At 39.3% G+C, this 13,553-nt stretch overlaps 1 long non-coding RNA gene across 1 annotated transcript in view; it reads right to left on the bottom strand.

Annotated features, from left to right (window-relative positions):
- Positions 1–13,081, bottom strand: part of LOC114055708 — a 55,544-nt gene extending 42,463 nt beyond the window's left edge. The window contains exons 1-2 of the long non-coding RNA XR_003570806.1: positions 12,945–13,081; positions 10,104–10,109 (exon numbers count right to left, since the gene is read on the bottom strand). This is a non-coding gene — a long non-coding RNA (uncharacterized LOC114055708). The remainder of the gene's footprint in view (positions 1–10,103; positions 10,110–12,944) is intronic.
- Between the last annotated feature and the right edge of the window lie 472 nt (positions 13,082–13,553).

Here is a 13,553-nt window from a genome sequence, read left to right as displayed (position 1 = left end):
CCAAATACAGGCTAGCCTAGTCTGACCTCCAATTGTTGCCAGAAGACAGCCAGGACTTATAGGCTACAGTTTCCTTCTCTGCCTATTAGAATAGCCAATGCAGTGATTTTAGCATGCACTAAGCACATCACTGTGAAAATTATGTGGAAAAGCTGTTACAATTGAAATTGTACTGAAGATCTTATATATATATATGTATATTTAATAAAGAAAGATTCCCCTCCAAACTCACAAGGGAATGCGAATACAGTGAGGGCCCCATTGACAATAAAAAACACCTTGTAGCATAGCTGTTTAAATCCCAGTGACATTGTCAGAGAGGGAGCTCTGCCTTCCAGGTATATGGCACCTATGTACTTCGGGGAACAAGGTAGAGAGGTGCCATTCCAGTTTCTGATTCCCAGACTTACAAGAGTAAAGTCAGACCAGTACATTCAGTTAGTACCTCACAGGAGAAAGCAGGACTTCAACAAATACTTGGTGGCTGAAGACCATGACTTTGCAACAAAGGCTTATACCAATTCAGAAATCAATTTATCAATGTTTCTACAGCTCAGCTTCTTTCACAAATTACAGATCTTCCATATTTATCCCTCATTTGCTTAACTTTGGCCATCCTTGACTGCAGTGGTATACTCCTGGTTTTCCCTCATTGTTTGTTACCAAGCTAGCAAAAAAGCCTCATTTTTAATTTTTGACCATGACTGTTTCTACTTGAGTTGGTGCTGCCCCCAATGTTTCTGCTGTTCATAACTGTAACTTTAATTTAGAAGTAATGATAAGCCACAGGCTTCATGGGTTGATAGATCCCATACTGGTTAGGCTGTAATGTTTAGGATTTGGGTAAGTCTCTGGCCAGCCCCTCAGTTTGCAATTAATTAAAGTGCTCAGAAGGATTGTGAAAGCTCTGTAGCTGTTCCAGACCTAGGAGATTCTGTAGCAAGAAGGACCTCCTGGATTTATCAATGAATCTAGAGTAGTTCAGACTTCCTTGGTTAATAAAATCTAAAATAAAATGTTGGTTATCATCATTATAATTATACAGTTACACAAGTTAATTCAATCTGATTAGAAACAGCCCTGTGAAGAAACCACATGTTTTACCTCTTTTTAAATGGTTACAGTGAAACAACTTCTCACAGCTCTCTCCTATCTGGGAAGGAAAAAAAAATAGCTAAAACCAAAGAAAACACTGATTCAGACTTTCAGCTTGCTCCCTTGTGTGATGTGGGGAAGCAGTGAAGAGAGAGAAGAGGGTCTTGCTTCTCTCCTTTCCCTCATTTATTAGACTCTTAATATTTCTAGCTACAAGAAGGACTAAATAAAAATCTGTGGTTTTTAACATTAGATCAGCTGAAAACTGTCCTCCTTTACTAGGAAGTGCCTGTATTTGCCAACAATTCTTTGTGTCTGACTCATTTCCTTATTACCTCTCACCCCTCCTCTGTTTTCTCTTAAGGGATTGACTTTCTTCCACCTCAAACAAAAATAATTTCTTTGGCATATGAAGGTCAAGGACAGATCTTCCAATGTCTGCCTGCTTGCATGCCTCTCTCTCTCCCTCTCTCTCTCCCCCCCTCTCTCTCCTTCTATCTGTCTACTTCTCTGAGGTATCTATCCTTGTAGGCTCTTGTACCACATAAAACAGATTTTGCTCCATATTAAGGCACTTTTTTTTTTTTTTTACAGAAGGTAAACCTAGATGTACCACTTCAGATTTCCATATTTAGTGATGTGACCAAGTCTACCTGTGCTCTGCAAACCTGACTCAGTAGTTGAACAGTAACTTAAAGCAATGTATGTAACAGCAGGAAAGATTTATTTTAAGACCTCTCTCAGCTCCAGGTTGAGTATCAAAGCACTATTCCTCCTTCGTGAAAAGTTGAAGGGCCAAGAATGGCTTCAATGGGTTATTCTTTCTCAGATCCAATCATATATCATGAGCAAGGGAAAGCAGCATGTCTATTGTTCTCTATTTTGATGATGCCCAATTCTTGAACGATACTCTTTGGGCACTAAGTGGGTACTGAAAGAATTCAACATTGTCCTTATACCACCTTTTTCTTTTTGCACAGGAGACAACTATATAGCATATGATATACAGAAGGTAAAGCACAGAAGAAAAACAGCTGCAACCTATGTAGGGTAGGAAAGCATGCTTTCAGCCTTGCATTTTTATGATTTAACCATCAAGGGAGTAAAGGGAGGAAAATAAAGAACTGCAGCCTTACTGCTAGCTAAAAAAAATAGATGCCAAGGCAATTAGTCAATCCAGAGCAAGAAAAAGCCAAGCTTTTTAAGCAGGCAAGAAACCTTTAACATCTTCAAATCCCATTACTCAGTAGTGGCTTTTTGTTTCCACTCTGAGAGTACATTTTCCCTCTCCGTTTTATATTTTCACTTACTAAATAATCTACAGCTAAATTACCTAAAAATCTGCGGTGTTCAGACTGCTTTTTTTTTTTTTTTTTTCCTGGCACTGTGTGTCATCTGAGATGAGTATTGTAGATAAACTGGCTCATCAGACTAGGATGGAAAGCAACACCGCTGTAGAGTAGAAGGGTGACCAGGAAGAACTCTGGAATTGCTGTATCCTATATAAGGTCAATAGGCTAAGATGACATTTTATCTTCTATAACCAGGGCTCAAATAGAAGAAGAAGTTCAAATGTGAGTAGAGACTTAGGTTATTCATCGCTAGGCATAGTAGTACAGCCTGGCCTTCAGGGAACACTAAACCTTCTTCTTGAAGGTCAGGTGGCCTTTCAACATCTCAAACTGGAAATCAAAAATGGAAACATTAACCATCTTTATTTGCTTTTCAGAATTGAAATCCTGTTGTGCCGAGTGCCTTTTTCTAAATCCTGGCTTTGCAAATGCTACTGTTCAGGACAGTGAGGGAACCAGCTGAAATGCTATGTAAACTTTACAGAATTTGTAGAAAGAGATACTGAAATTATAGACTGTAAGTCTTCTCACAACAATGTCGACTCTAAGAGTAATGCTTATTCAGTTGGGAATGGTAAACATGACTACTATCAAAACATACCTCCTGCCAGTACTAAGCTGTACAGGGTTTTATTTATTACTTCTAGAGGGTTATTCACACCATCAGATTTGGACATCTCACTTAGGTATGATTCAGAGGATCAACACTACATTCCTTAAAGAGTCAGTAGAGAGAGATGAAGGCACTTCCCAGGCACACAGTAATTTGTGTAATTAGGTCAGATGCCTAATGCTACATAAAGCATATGGTTTGTCAGCTTCCTACAAGGGCCTTGCTGGCCTTCCTAATTCTATGGCAGCTTCCCTGGATGAGATTTTCTTGGGGTGACATTTCTCCTTTCCCTATCATCACAGTCTCAGCTATCAAAACCCATCCTTTCATTTTTGCTTCTTACTGCTGTGACCATTTGGTACTTTGCTCCTTTCCCATGAAAATCATGAACCACTGTATGAGAATGAGGATTGTGCAGAGGGTGGCCATGGTGGGGATGGTACAGGCAGGGACAGGCACAAGCATTAAGAATGCGGACAACCATGCACAGGTGTGATGAATGTTGTGGATGCAAAGTACAGCTGCTCCTGATACATCCTTCAGTTGCCCTGATAAGCAGCCTTAGCTTTCCCTGTTCCCTGCTTTGCTGTACCTGTCAGCTCCTGAGATGCTTTTTAAGTGTTGGTAAACTGCAGGAAAAGATACAGGAGTAATATATATAGTTATAGTCTGCTGTGTTCAATATATGAGCTGAATCTAATATCTCTATGTGGCATGAAAGCATGCTGCAGGAACAGCCCCTCCATGTATTTTGAACATTTTGGTAACTGGTAGCAGGGAACATTTGCTCTGCCATAGAAAGTTTAGACAAAAGTGGTAAACAGTAGTTTCAATGTCGAAAAAAGCAACATCTCCACAGACCAACTGTGATCATTATTCTTTATACAGACTGAAAAAATAAGGTGAAGAAACAGACCATGAAATACCATAACAAAAATGACAGATGTTTGCCTAGCCCAGAATGCTATAGGTTTGATGTTCAGAGCTAAAGCTGAGAGTACCTGAAAGTTGTATAAATTCTTAGTTGTAAAAACAGTAATCACAAAAGCATAATGTCTGGCTACAGAAGCAGCTCCAGCTCTAAGAGGGCTGTGGAAAATTAACCCTACACTTTGTAGACTGCTACACCTTTAAGAGTGTTAATATAAGTTCAGCAAAAGATATTGCCCTAGGCATGACCAATTTTAAATGCTGTATTTGCACTCACTATGTTTTAAAATAATTAGTCCCATTTGGACAACATATGCTCTTTTTCAGTTCTCTGGACTCTGATATATCAGAAATGAATGTGAATGGAGGATTTTGAAATCGCCTTAGTCTCCAGAAAAACCTTTTTATCCCACTTTAAATAAGATATATGATAATAATGCTTTTCAAGTGTCATTTTATTTTGTAAAGTTTTTTTCTGATATTGCACCATGTGGTCTGGACTTTATCAAGCTGGCTTTGGTTACCAATAGCTCTAAATGGGACAAAACTCCACATGACTCAATGATGCTTGAATCACAGCCCACAATAAAATTTTACAATTCAATATAGCACATTTTCTTAAGTTGAGATTGCTTTCATTAGAGCAGTGGCAAAGAAGCAGCACTAGAAGGAGTTTACGGGCACAGTGGGCCAAATGGCCCCAGCTGGGGCAGGACAGAGGTTGCCATAAGTGGCAGCACTGCCCTTGGAAGGTGATGGGGTCCCACAGCTCTTGAGTACTGACACACTTGCAGTACATCGCACTGGGACAATTGAACCATGATGGTTGGTGATGGGAACAGGATGATCCTGGAAAGACAAAGCAGTCTCAGGAAAATAGTTTGCAGAGGCCCACAGGAGACAGGTGAAGTGCCTGCTCCTATCCCGTAGTCGTCTCACCCTCAATTTCTTAGTGTTTAAATATGATTAAACCTCCATTGCCTGCACAACTCAGTTTCATTGCTTTCATCTCCATGATGTTTTGCAGAGCAGAGCAGCACCTCTGTGCTTCCGGCTTGTCAGGAACAATCACAATTTGAATTTTCCTCCGGAAACCAGTATTTTAGAAAGGTTTGGGTGCAGTAGTCAAAGGCCTGGTGACTCATCTCATGAATATCGCTGAAGAAATGAATGTATGAGTTCCTTTCTTCTTGGTTTTCTCCTTCATGACTCAGTAAATCCAGCACCAAGTACTGGCAGTTGTGGTAACAGCTGTGGGACCCATCTTCTTGGCTTGAACTGAAGAAAATTCAGCGAAAGTTCAGGCAAGCACAGACCAGATGCCATGATCTGAATGCTATGAAATCTTGCAATCTAATTTAAAACAAAGACTTCAGAGTAAATTAAACATAAGAAGAAAGGATCTTTCCTCATCTTCAAGATCAGTCTTGAAGTCTTTTGCACTCTCTCACTGTGCACAGTTGCTTTTTGTATCATTATCTTGGCAAATGTTAAACATGAAACCAGGATCATTTAGAGCAAAAGGCAGTTATGCTTTTACACAGAGTTCATTCTTGCAGAGAACTTGGACACACACCACACTGTGTATGTCTGTGCAGAGAACAGAGTGCTGGAAAAAGAAATAAAAATCACCAAGAAGTGCTGTGAGAATACTTTTGCTCATAGAGCTGATAATTCTATATGATAGTAATTTTGGCTTTCCCTTCAAAGTCTCCAGCAATAGAAATTCAAAATAGAAATCAAAACAGGAAGGATAAAGGAAGATGAAAGAGAGAAATATTAATGATAAATTGAAAAAATGATACATATGAAACTATTCAATCCAGGACTGAAGACAAAATTATTGCCAAGCAATATTTTTGTCAATCAGTGTATCTCCCTGCCTTTTAACAAAGACCAGTGATTAAAGTAACTCAGTCCTACTTAGATGCAGTATATTTTCTATTTCAGAGGAGAGAGACTCCAAGGCATCCATTTCCTGAAGATTTAAATGCTTTGCATGAATCTTAATTTCCACCAAGAAAACAAAGACACAAAAAGGAATCTGAACTTCATTTACAGAAGGAAACTTTGGACCATGAAGGTTTCAAAGCCTTGAATACGTAGACTGGGATCTTTTAGAAATGAAATCAGACTTGTTAATTGTAGAAAATTAATGGAAAGAACTCAAAAGAGAAAAATGGCAAACAACTGTTGGAAGGGAGAAGCAGGCACAGAACAAGTGCCTATTAGAATCACAGAGTCATAGGATGGCTTGAGTTGGAAGGGACCTTAAAGATCATCTCATTCCAATCCTCCTGCCATGGGCAGGGAATGCCACTCACTAGATCAGGTTGTTCAGGGCCCCATCCAGGCTAGCCTTAAACACTTCTAGAGATGGAGCATCCACAATTTCTTTGGGCTTCACTACTCTCTGAGTAAAGAATTTCTTCTTAATATCTAATCTAAACCTGCCCTAATTCTGTTTAAAAACATTGCCCTTGTTCTATCTCTATCTGTATATATAAAAAGTCCCTCTCCATCCTTTTTATAAGCCCCCTTAAGGTGCTAGAAGGCTGCTACAAGACCTCTCCAGAGCCTTCTCTTCTTCTGTCTGAACAAGATCTCTCAGCCTGTCTTCATAAGAGCTTCTTCTTTCCATTCTGTGATCATTCATAATAGTCCATGATAGTTTTGTGAAATTAAATAATTATTGATGCTTTGACTGAAAAAAATAATCCCTAGAGCAAGGGAACAATAAGGAGCTCTAAATAAAAAGCCTTTTTTTTCCTCTGTTTCATTTCTTTGTGATTAGAGTTAAGGCAGCAGCGTGGTCATCTGAAAAATGCTGGAAACCTTTGCTCTTCAGCAAGTGCAATGGCAGCTGTGGCAAAAAGATTGGACTTCCTGTTGGTTCCTTTCATCCACTGCAGAGGGGAAGAAGCTGCAGGCTTCAAGGTTGGTTGGTCTGAATTCTGGGATATCCCGTGGGCACCCTGGCTCACAGGCTGAGGCTCTAGGCATCTGCCTTGACATGGGAGCCTATTGCAAACCCAGAAACTCTGCATTACCCTCCAGGATACCAGATCAGGACCTTCTGTAGGCCTCTGCCCCTTTTGTGAGCCTTGCAAGGATGTCTCAGAGGCTGAATGATGTCTCATGGGGAAGCAGATGCCCATATCTCACCTGTGCTGTCCTCAGTATCTGGTGGTAGATATCACACTCAGACCCAGGTGGAGAAAGAAAATAAGCAGGCCTCCCTTTTGAAGACTAGATCTGTTTCACACATGCTTTTTATTTTTTTGAGAAAAAATGGAAATATTTTTGATGGCATACATAGCGAACATTTTGAGAAAGAGTAGTAAAATACTGAGGGAGATATGTTGTTCTTAACTGGTGGCAATAGAGATGATAAAACATTAAAAATTCAGTGTGTGAGATGATTTTTGAAGCGTTTTTGTGATTTCATTGAAATCGCTTCAGATCTGATCCAGATCTGAATCTTGTATTAATTTTCTTCAAAGACAGTTTAAAAATAGGTCAAAAACTATTTTAACTCATAAAGAAATTATAATTTTCAGTAAATCCTAAGAAAATTCATTTTTACCTAAAAATCAAGTGTAGTATTTCTAAGTCTGATCCATTTAATTTTTCATGGATAATAGTAGAGATTGTTTTCTTTCCTTTCAGTACAAAGTTTGACTCACCCATAGGTATGGTAGATCCATAATTTGCCTCCTTGAGACTAGTGGCTCTAGATTGGCAGTTGGACTCTTAGACAAATTCCAAGACCAAAAGAGTATTTTTTTTTCATTCTTGATAATGTATGAAGTTAACACAGCTCTGCCAGGAGCAAACACCTAAGCCTCTGTGTCCAAATATTGGGCAGGTAGGTAAGGCATATTTCGACTTGTCAGGTTGTTTCACTTTCTAAAAGCTGTAATTTGGAAAATGGAAAAATATATTAATAGAAGCAACTCTTCCACAATGTGTGCCAAAAGCCTCTTTAAATACAGACCTGAAACTTTTTTCTTTAATCTTGTTAGGGTTTTTGTCTTCTTTTCTTTTTCCTTTCCTTCCTTTTCTTTCTTCTGAAAATTGCAGAATTACCACCTGTTGTCATCACCATGTATGTTCATACTTGTTTGAATGTGAGTCAAACATTAGTCTGTAATTTAATTGGAGGCTACAAGGTTTATGTTGGGCTGAGTGCTAAGCAGCTGCATGTTGTGCCTGTGGCCTTTAATTGGAAAAAAAAAAAAAAAAGGGGTGCAGCATTTCAAGTGAATGTAAAACTTTTTTTTGTGAAATACCAAAAATTAGTTCTCTTCGCCACCACAAAGCCCCATGGTGGAAGACTTCCCAGGTGGGAAGACTTTGTCCTCCTTGATTTCTCTATTGGTTAGGAAAAGTTCTAAATTTTCAACCACTGAGAGGCTAACATACACTGTTTACAGAAATTCAGGAAACCAACGTGTTAAAGGAACTTCCGCAATTATAGTTGTTCATAGACTCCAAAACATGCATTTGAAGCACTAGAAATATAATATTGATCACTATGCAGGTATATTATCTTTTTTACCCCTTGACACCTAAAAAGAAAAGGGTCATGATGATTGAATTCATTATCCCAATTCTGTTTCCATCCTTTATTGTTACACTTGATAAAATATAAATACAACATCCTGTGGTTTACCCTAAACACTGAAATGCTTTACTAGATCAGCAACTTATATACCTACTCATGTCTCTGTGGCCAATACACAGATAGTCAGCTAAAAAAATCTTATTACATTTTAGGATTTCTGTTCACTATTAATTCAGCTGCAAAATGCAAAATCCTGCTGGATTTTTGCTTTGGGTTGTGTTTAGGATCTTAGATGAAAAGAACAATAAGGTTCTTTTTCCAAAATGGGGCAGGAGGGTTGTCCATCTGTATGGAATGGAAGGATTCTCACTCAAAGTTCAGTGTCTTTCAGTCAACTGCCATAAGAGTATAGCTACCTAAAAGGAGACTCCAACTCCCACTAGGGGTGCTGTCCCTATTGCCCTTTCAGCTCTTGGCAGAAGCACTCTCCAAAGCAAGCAAAGAGTACTTCCACTCAAGACTTCAGAAAGATTTCCAAAATAGTGCTGATTAGCTTACCAACACTTGGAAAGACGTACTATACACTATTGGAGTCCACCTTCCGTAGCTGCTCCAAACCCACATCAACAGAGGCCATTGCCCAGAGACATGCCCAGACAAATGAAACAGTTTGGAAATTATTAGCAGCCACTGGAAATGAACTGCCAAAAACATGAAAAGCAATTACAACAGTAATGATCACCTCTGCATGTTCCAAAGACTGGTGAAACCATGAAACACAAATAAACTATGGAAGTGTGTGCTTACCCAAAATGTCCTGGTTTTCAGGTGGCAGGCACACAACAGCAGATTTTAAAAAGTAAGTTTATACCTTCCATGTATTAGCACAGCTAATTTATTACTTGGCAAAGTTCTGAAACAATTGTGTTTGCTTATTTTGCTTTTACAATTATTTCCTAATTGCAAACTATTACTGATGTATTTTAAGAACAATTTGTTTTGTCGCTGAATGCTAAAGGCAAGTAAAATACTTTGCTTAGAGAAAGTTGGAAATTGTTTTATTTCTTCTGCCTTGGGAGTTACAGATGGTTCACTGTTTTTCATGCTTCATTTATAGACATTGGCCTTTAACATACAAATTATTTTAGCCCAAGGATAAAACCCAAAAATAATTAAAAAAAAATTTAAAGAAGCAGCTCTTGCTTCTTGCCAAACATCAGTGCATCCTTGGGTTTGGGGAACAGCCTTGTTTTACAGGAGGAAAAAAAAAATTAGGATATGCTGGTACCAGTTAGGAACATATTAGTACAACACTAATTATAAACTGGAATGTGTCAGAATGAAATGAGTTATGATCTGGCGAGGACCTGCAAACTATAGTCAGATACTTAATAAAGTTTAGACATGCAGCTGTGAATACTTCTGGATCCTTGCCACCTTTTATTAGAGTGGCGCCCAGCAATGCTGCTGTAGTTAAGGGTCTGTCAGCATTTCCATTATAAAACCCCACTTTTTTAGGGCTTGTAACTTGCCCATTTTAAATCACATCAAGCTCAAACTTGTAATTAAAATTGTCAGAAATTATTTCTCTTCATAAACAAATGTTAGAGTTTTGATCTGTCTTTGTTTTAGACTCAGAGAGGTAAAGAAAAGTAAGTGCATGTAGTATTTTATTAGACATTTTATTTTTGTCATACTTTAAAAAAAAAAAAGCTCAAAAAACCAACAAAACAGCAAAGCAGGGCTTGAGTTCAAAAAATAAATATTTTTACCCCTTAGGGCTAATTCTAGGGTTTCCAACTGAAGCATTACATTCTCAATCTACTGTCTTGAATCTGACCTGCAATTTCATAGAACTAACAAGATGGTTTACGTAAAACACCATCTGATTACCAACACTGTGCATTGTGGTTTCTTGTGTTTCTTTTATTGTTTTTTTATGTGTTTCTTTTTATTGTTTTGTTTACATTTTAGATTTTATAGTAGACTTCTCATTTCACTTCCTACTTGTTTTCTATCAAGGCCTCAAGTATTTTAGTCTGATGTTTATACAATCCCAGAGGAATGTAGATTTACACCACCTAAGAACCTGATGCTCAGCTGGTTAAACATTTTAAAACAATTCCTTATCACACTAATTTCCCTATTTCTACCTTCTTTCATGAAAAGAAAGCAAGGAAAATCCTTGGTCACCAGTACGATATAATGCATGTAACTATGAAGGACAGGCAGTTCTAGACAGGGTTCCTGTGAATTGAGGTTGTATCTCGTTTTTGCACTGTATGTGCTGTGCAGGTGGTTATTCAGATTGAAATATACCACTGGTTTGTGGTGATCCCATAACAGCAAAAAGAGTTTTCAGTCTAGATGAGCTCAAAAATTTAAGCAGAAATTGAGAGAGGAAGGGCTTGCAGGGATCAAGAATTATTTTTATTTTTTCATTACTGTATTTGATCTGAGGAACAAAGAGCAGCTTTGTTACCTCCTGGAAACAACTCAATAACTCTGGAAATTACTCTTTCCAAAATACAATAGATGACAGACACCTTCATATATTATCAAGCCATCACTTGGTCTCCCCTTTCCAAGTCATGCAGGCAAACCAAAACAAATGAAACATAACGAAAGCAATGATGCCTGCAGCTTTAGGTATTGGAAGTATATCTGTCAGCCCACATGCAGTCCAGCAGTTGCAGCTCCATCCCAGCCAGGGCTGCTGCACACCAAATCTGGGTATTCTGAGCAGTCCTAGGGTCAGAACATGAAGCAAGTTCAGCTACTTGACCTGACATTCCCTATGGATTTCCCCTTATGTTTTCTCCTGTCTCTTTAGAGATGGCCCCTGATCTCTTTAATTACAGCCATGGTTCACAACCCTAGATTTGCCACATCCCTTAGTTCCTCTGTATCACATGTTTCATACCTGTTCTATGCCCTCAGCCTTCATCTAAGGCTGGGCATGACTGTCAATATCCTATCTGACAAAAAGATAGACTGCTCATTTGGGACTGATTTTGAGTTTTAACATGGCAAATTAAAGGTCATGTCAGCGGTCTTAGAAAAAGAGTTAGCTAATGTGCTTAGCTTTTGATTGTGCTGGACTAACAGGAATTCAGGCTTGGTTACTACAGCTCATCTCATGTGCAATAACTGGTTAATCCACTTGTCACCTGATAGTACATCTGAAACCTACCTTTGAAAACCCAGTGTCAAGTAATCCCTTCTTCTCCTCTAATCATCCCTGAGCAACCCCCTCATTCTCCCCCATCCACCCACCCTGCCCTCCCCCATCACCCACCACCACTGATCCCCAGCCTTCAAATCCCCTGAGAGGCGAGCATGGTCATTAGTTCCTTCAGTGATACATCAGAAGCAGATCAAGTGTCTCTGAAACTCCATGGGTTTCTAACGAGCAAAAATAATTACTTGGACAGTATCATATCTGAACTACTGTAGCACACACTGTGTGAGCTGTCACAAGCAGCAGTAACAGGGCTCTGTGTTGAAGTTGAGGTTTTAGGGAACCATAATTTCCAGTCAATCCAAAGTCTTACTATTAGAATTTGTAAAGTCAGAGAACTCAGAAGAGCTGGATATCTCAAGGAGCAGTAAATTAGCACCCTTTAAGAGAAGCATAACTTCTGCACTTCATTAGTCAGTGTCTCTTATTAATTTCCTTCAAGAGTTGCTTTCTCATAAATTAATTTACCTCTTTTATTAAGGGGTTCATTCCCACCTTCCTTAGTCCAAATGGAGCAGTTAGATTATTAGCATTTTTGCTCAAGGTATGAAATCAAGGTACAGATTTTCAATGTGCTGAGCACTGGGTTGATATTCAAAGCAGTCCAGCTGCCACGAAGCAGCTCTTGAAAATCGGGCAGGCTGCGTAAAATACGGAACCATGAAGGTGATAGCTCTAGCCTCCAGATCCTGGCCATGTCCCATGGAGTGCTCTGACAGCCAAGTTACATTGTCACAAACAACCCTACCATGGTTGCTCCTGCTCACTTGATCCCCCAGTAGGGAGGGGACTCTAACAGTGCCAAAATCACAGCAACAGGCACAGCAATTTTCAGACCACTAAAGCCTTGGGAACGCTTCTCTTTGGCCTATATATTGTGTGTTCACTCTTTGCCTTCAGCCGGGGGGGCATTTTCTTGCCAAGTTCAGAAGGAGTTGATTAATTTTTTTTTTTTCCTGGAAGAAAATAAAAACTTAGGCTGGCTTAAGCTGCAACAAAAGTGTCTGCATTTTTTCTGTATTCATAGTTCAAAAAGTAGCTTAAAGTATTAATATCCAAACATTTCTAGCCCCTGAAAAGCTGCTGATAGAAGAATGCTAGAGCAAGTTATTGAAACAAGAATGTTCTTGAAACTGTAATGCTGACTGACCAGGTCAGTGGGAGCAGTTGCAGTGGAAAAGTGTTGTGTTGTTGCACTGGCAGCCAGCTGCTGGGATCCTTCTCTTGGAGTGCACCTCCTCATGCTCTCTGCTCAGCACTAGCACAAAGGACAGTCCCATGGCTGGCACAGCCTTTGGCAGAAGCCTAGCATGTCCAAGGACCCATGGGGGCAGGCAACCTCCTGAGGGGTTCTAGCCAGCTCCCAGGGGCAGAACCACTGGTGAGGTGTCAAGCATAACCTTTCATCTCTCTCCAGTTGTTCATTTTCAAATGACTCTGTATGATATTTTGCTATTTCCCTGTCCAGAGCTGCTGCACAAACTGACCTCTCACTGATGCCATGACAATCTCATGGTTTCCAAAATGAACCATTCCTTTATGGAGATGTGGTGAAAATGAATGCAAAAAATACCTACTCACAGAGGAAGCCAAATCTTGGGTAGACAGCGTCAAGGGAATTGACAACAGTTACATTCCAGATCATTGCATGCAGTAGCAAGCTGTAAAGATAAGCCAAGTGCCCAAACAATGATTTCCATTAGGAAATAACCTCATCAGGAGCAGTCTATGTGTCTACAGCAAGTCAGTAGATGG

Source organism: Empidonax traillii, unplaced genomic scaffold (assembly GCF_003031625.1).
Source record: "Empidonax traillii isolate 1590-97213 ecotype Southwest subspecies unplaced genomic scaffold, ASM303162v1 scaffold6:size4315531, whole genome shotgun sequence".
Classification (NCBI taxonomy): domain Eukaryota; kingdom Metazoa; phylum Chordata; class Aves; order Passeriformes; family Tyrannidae; genus Empidonax; species Empidonax traillii.
This window is presented reverse-complemented; position numbering and strand designations above follow the sequence as displayed.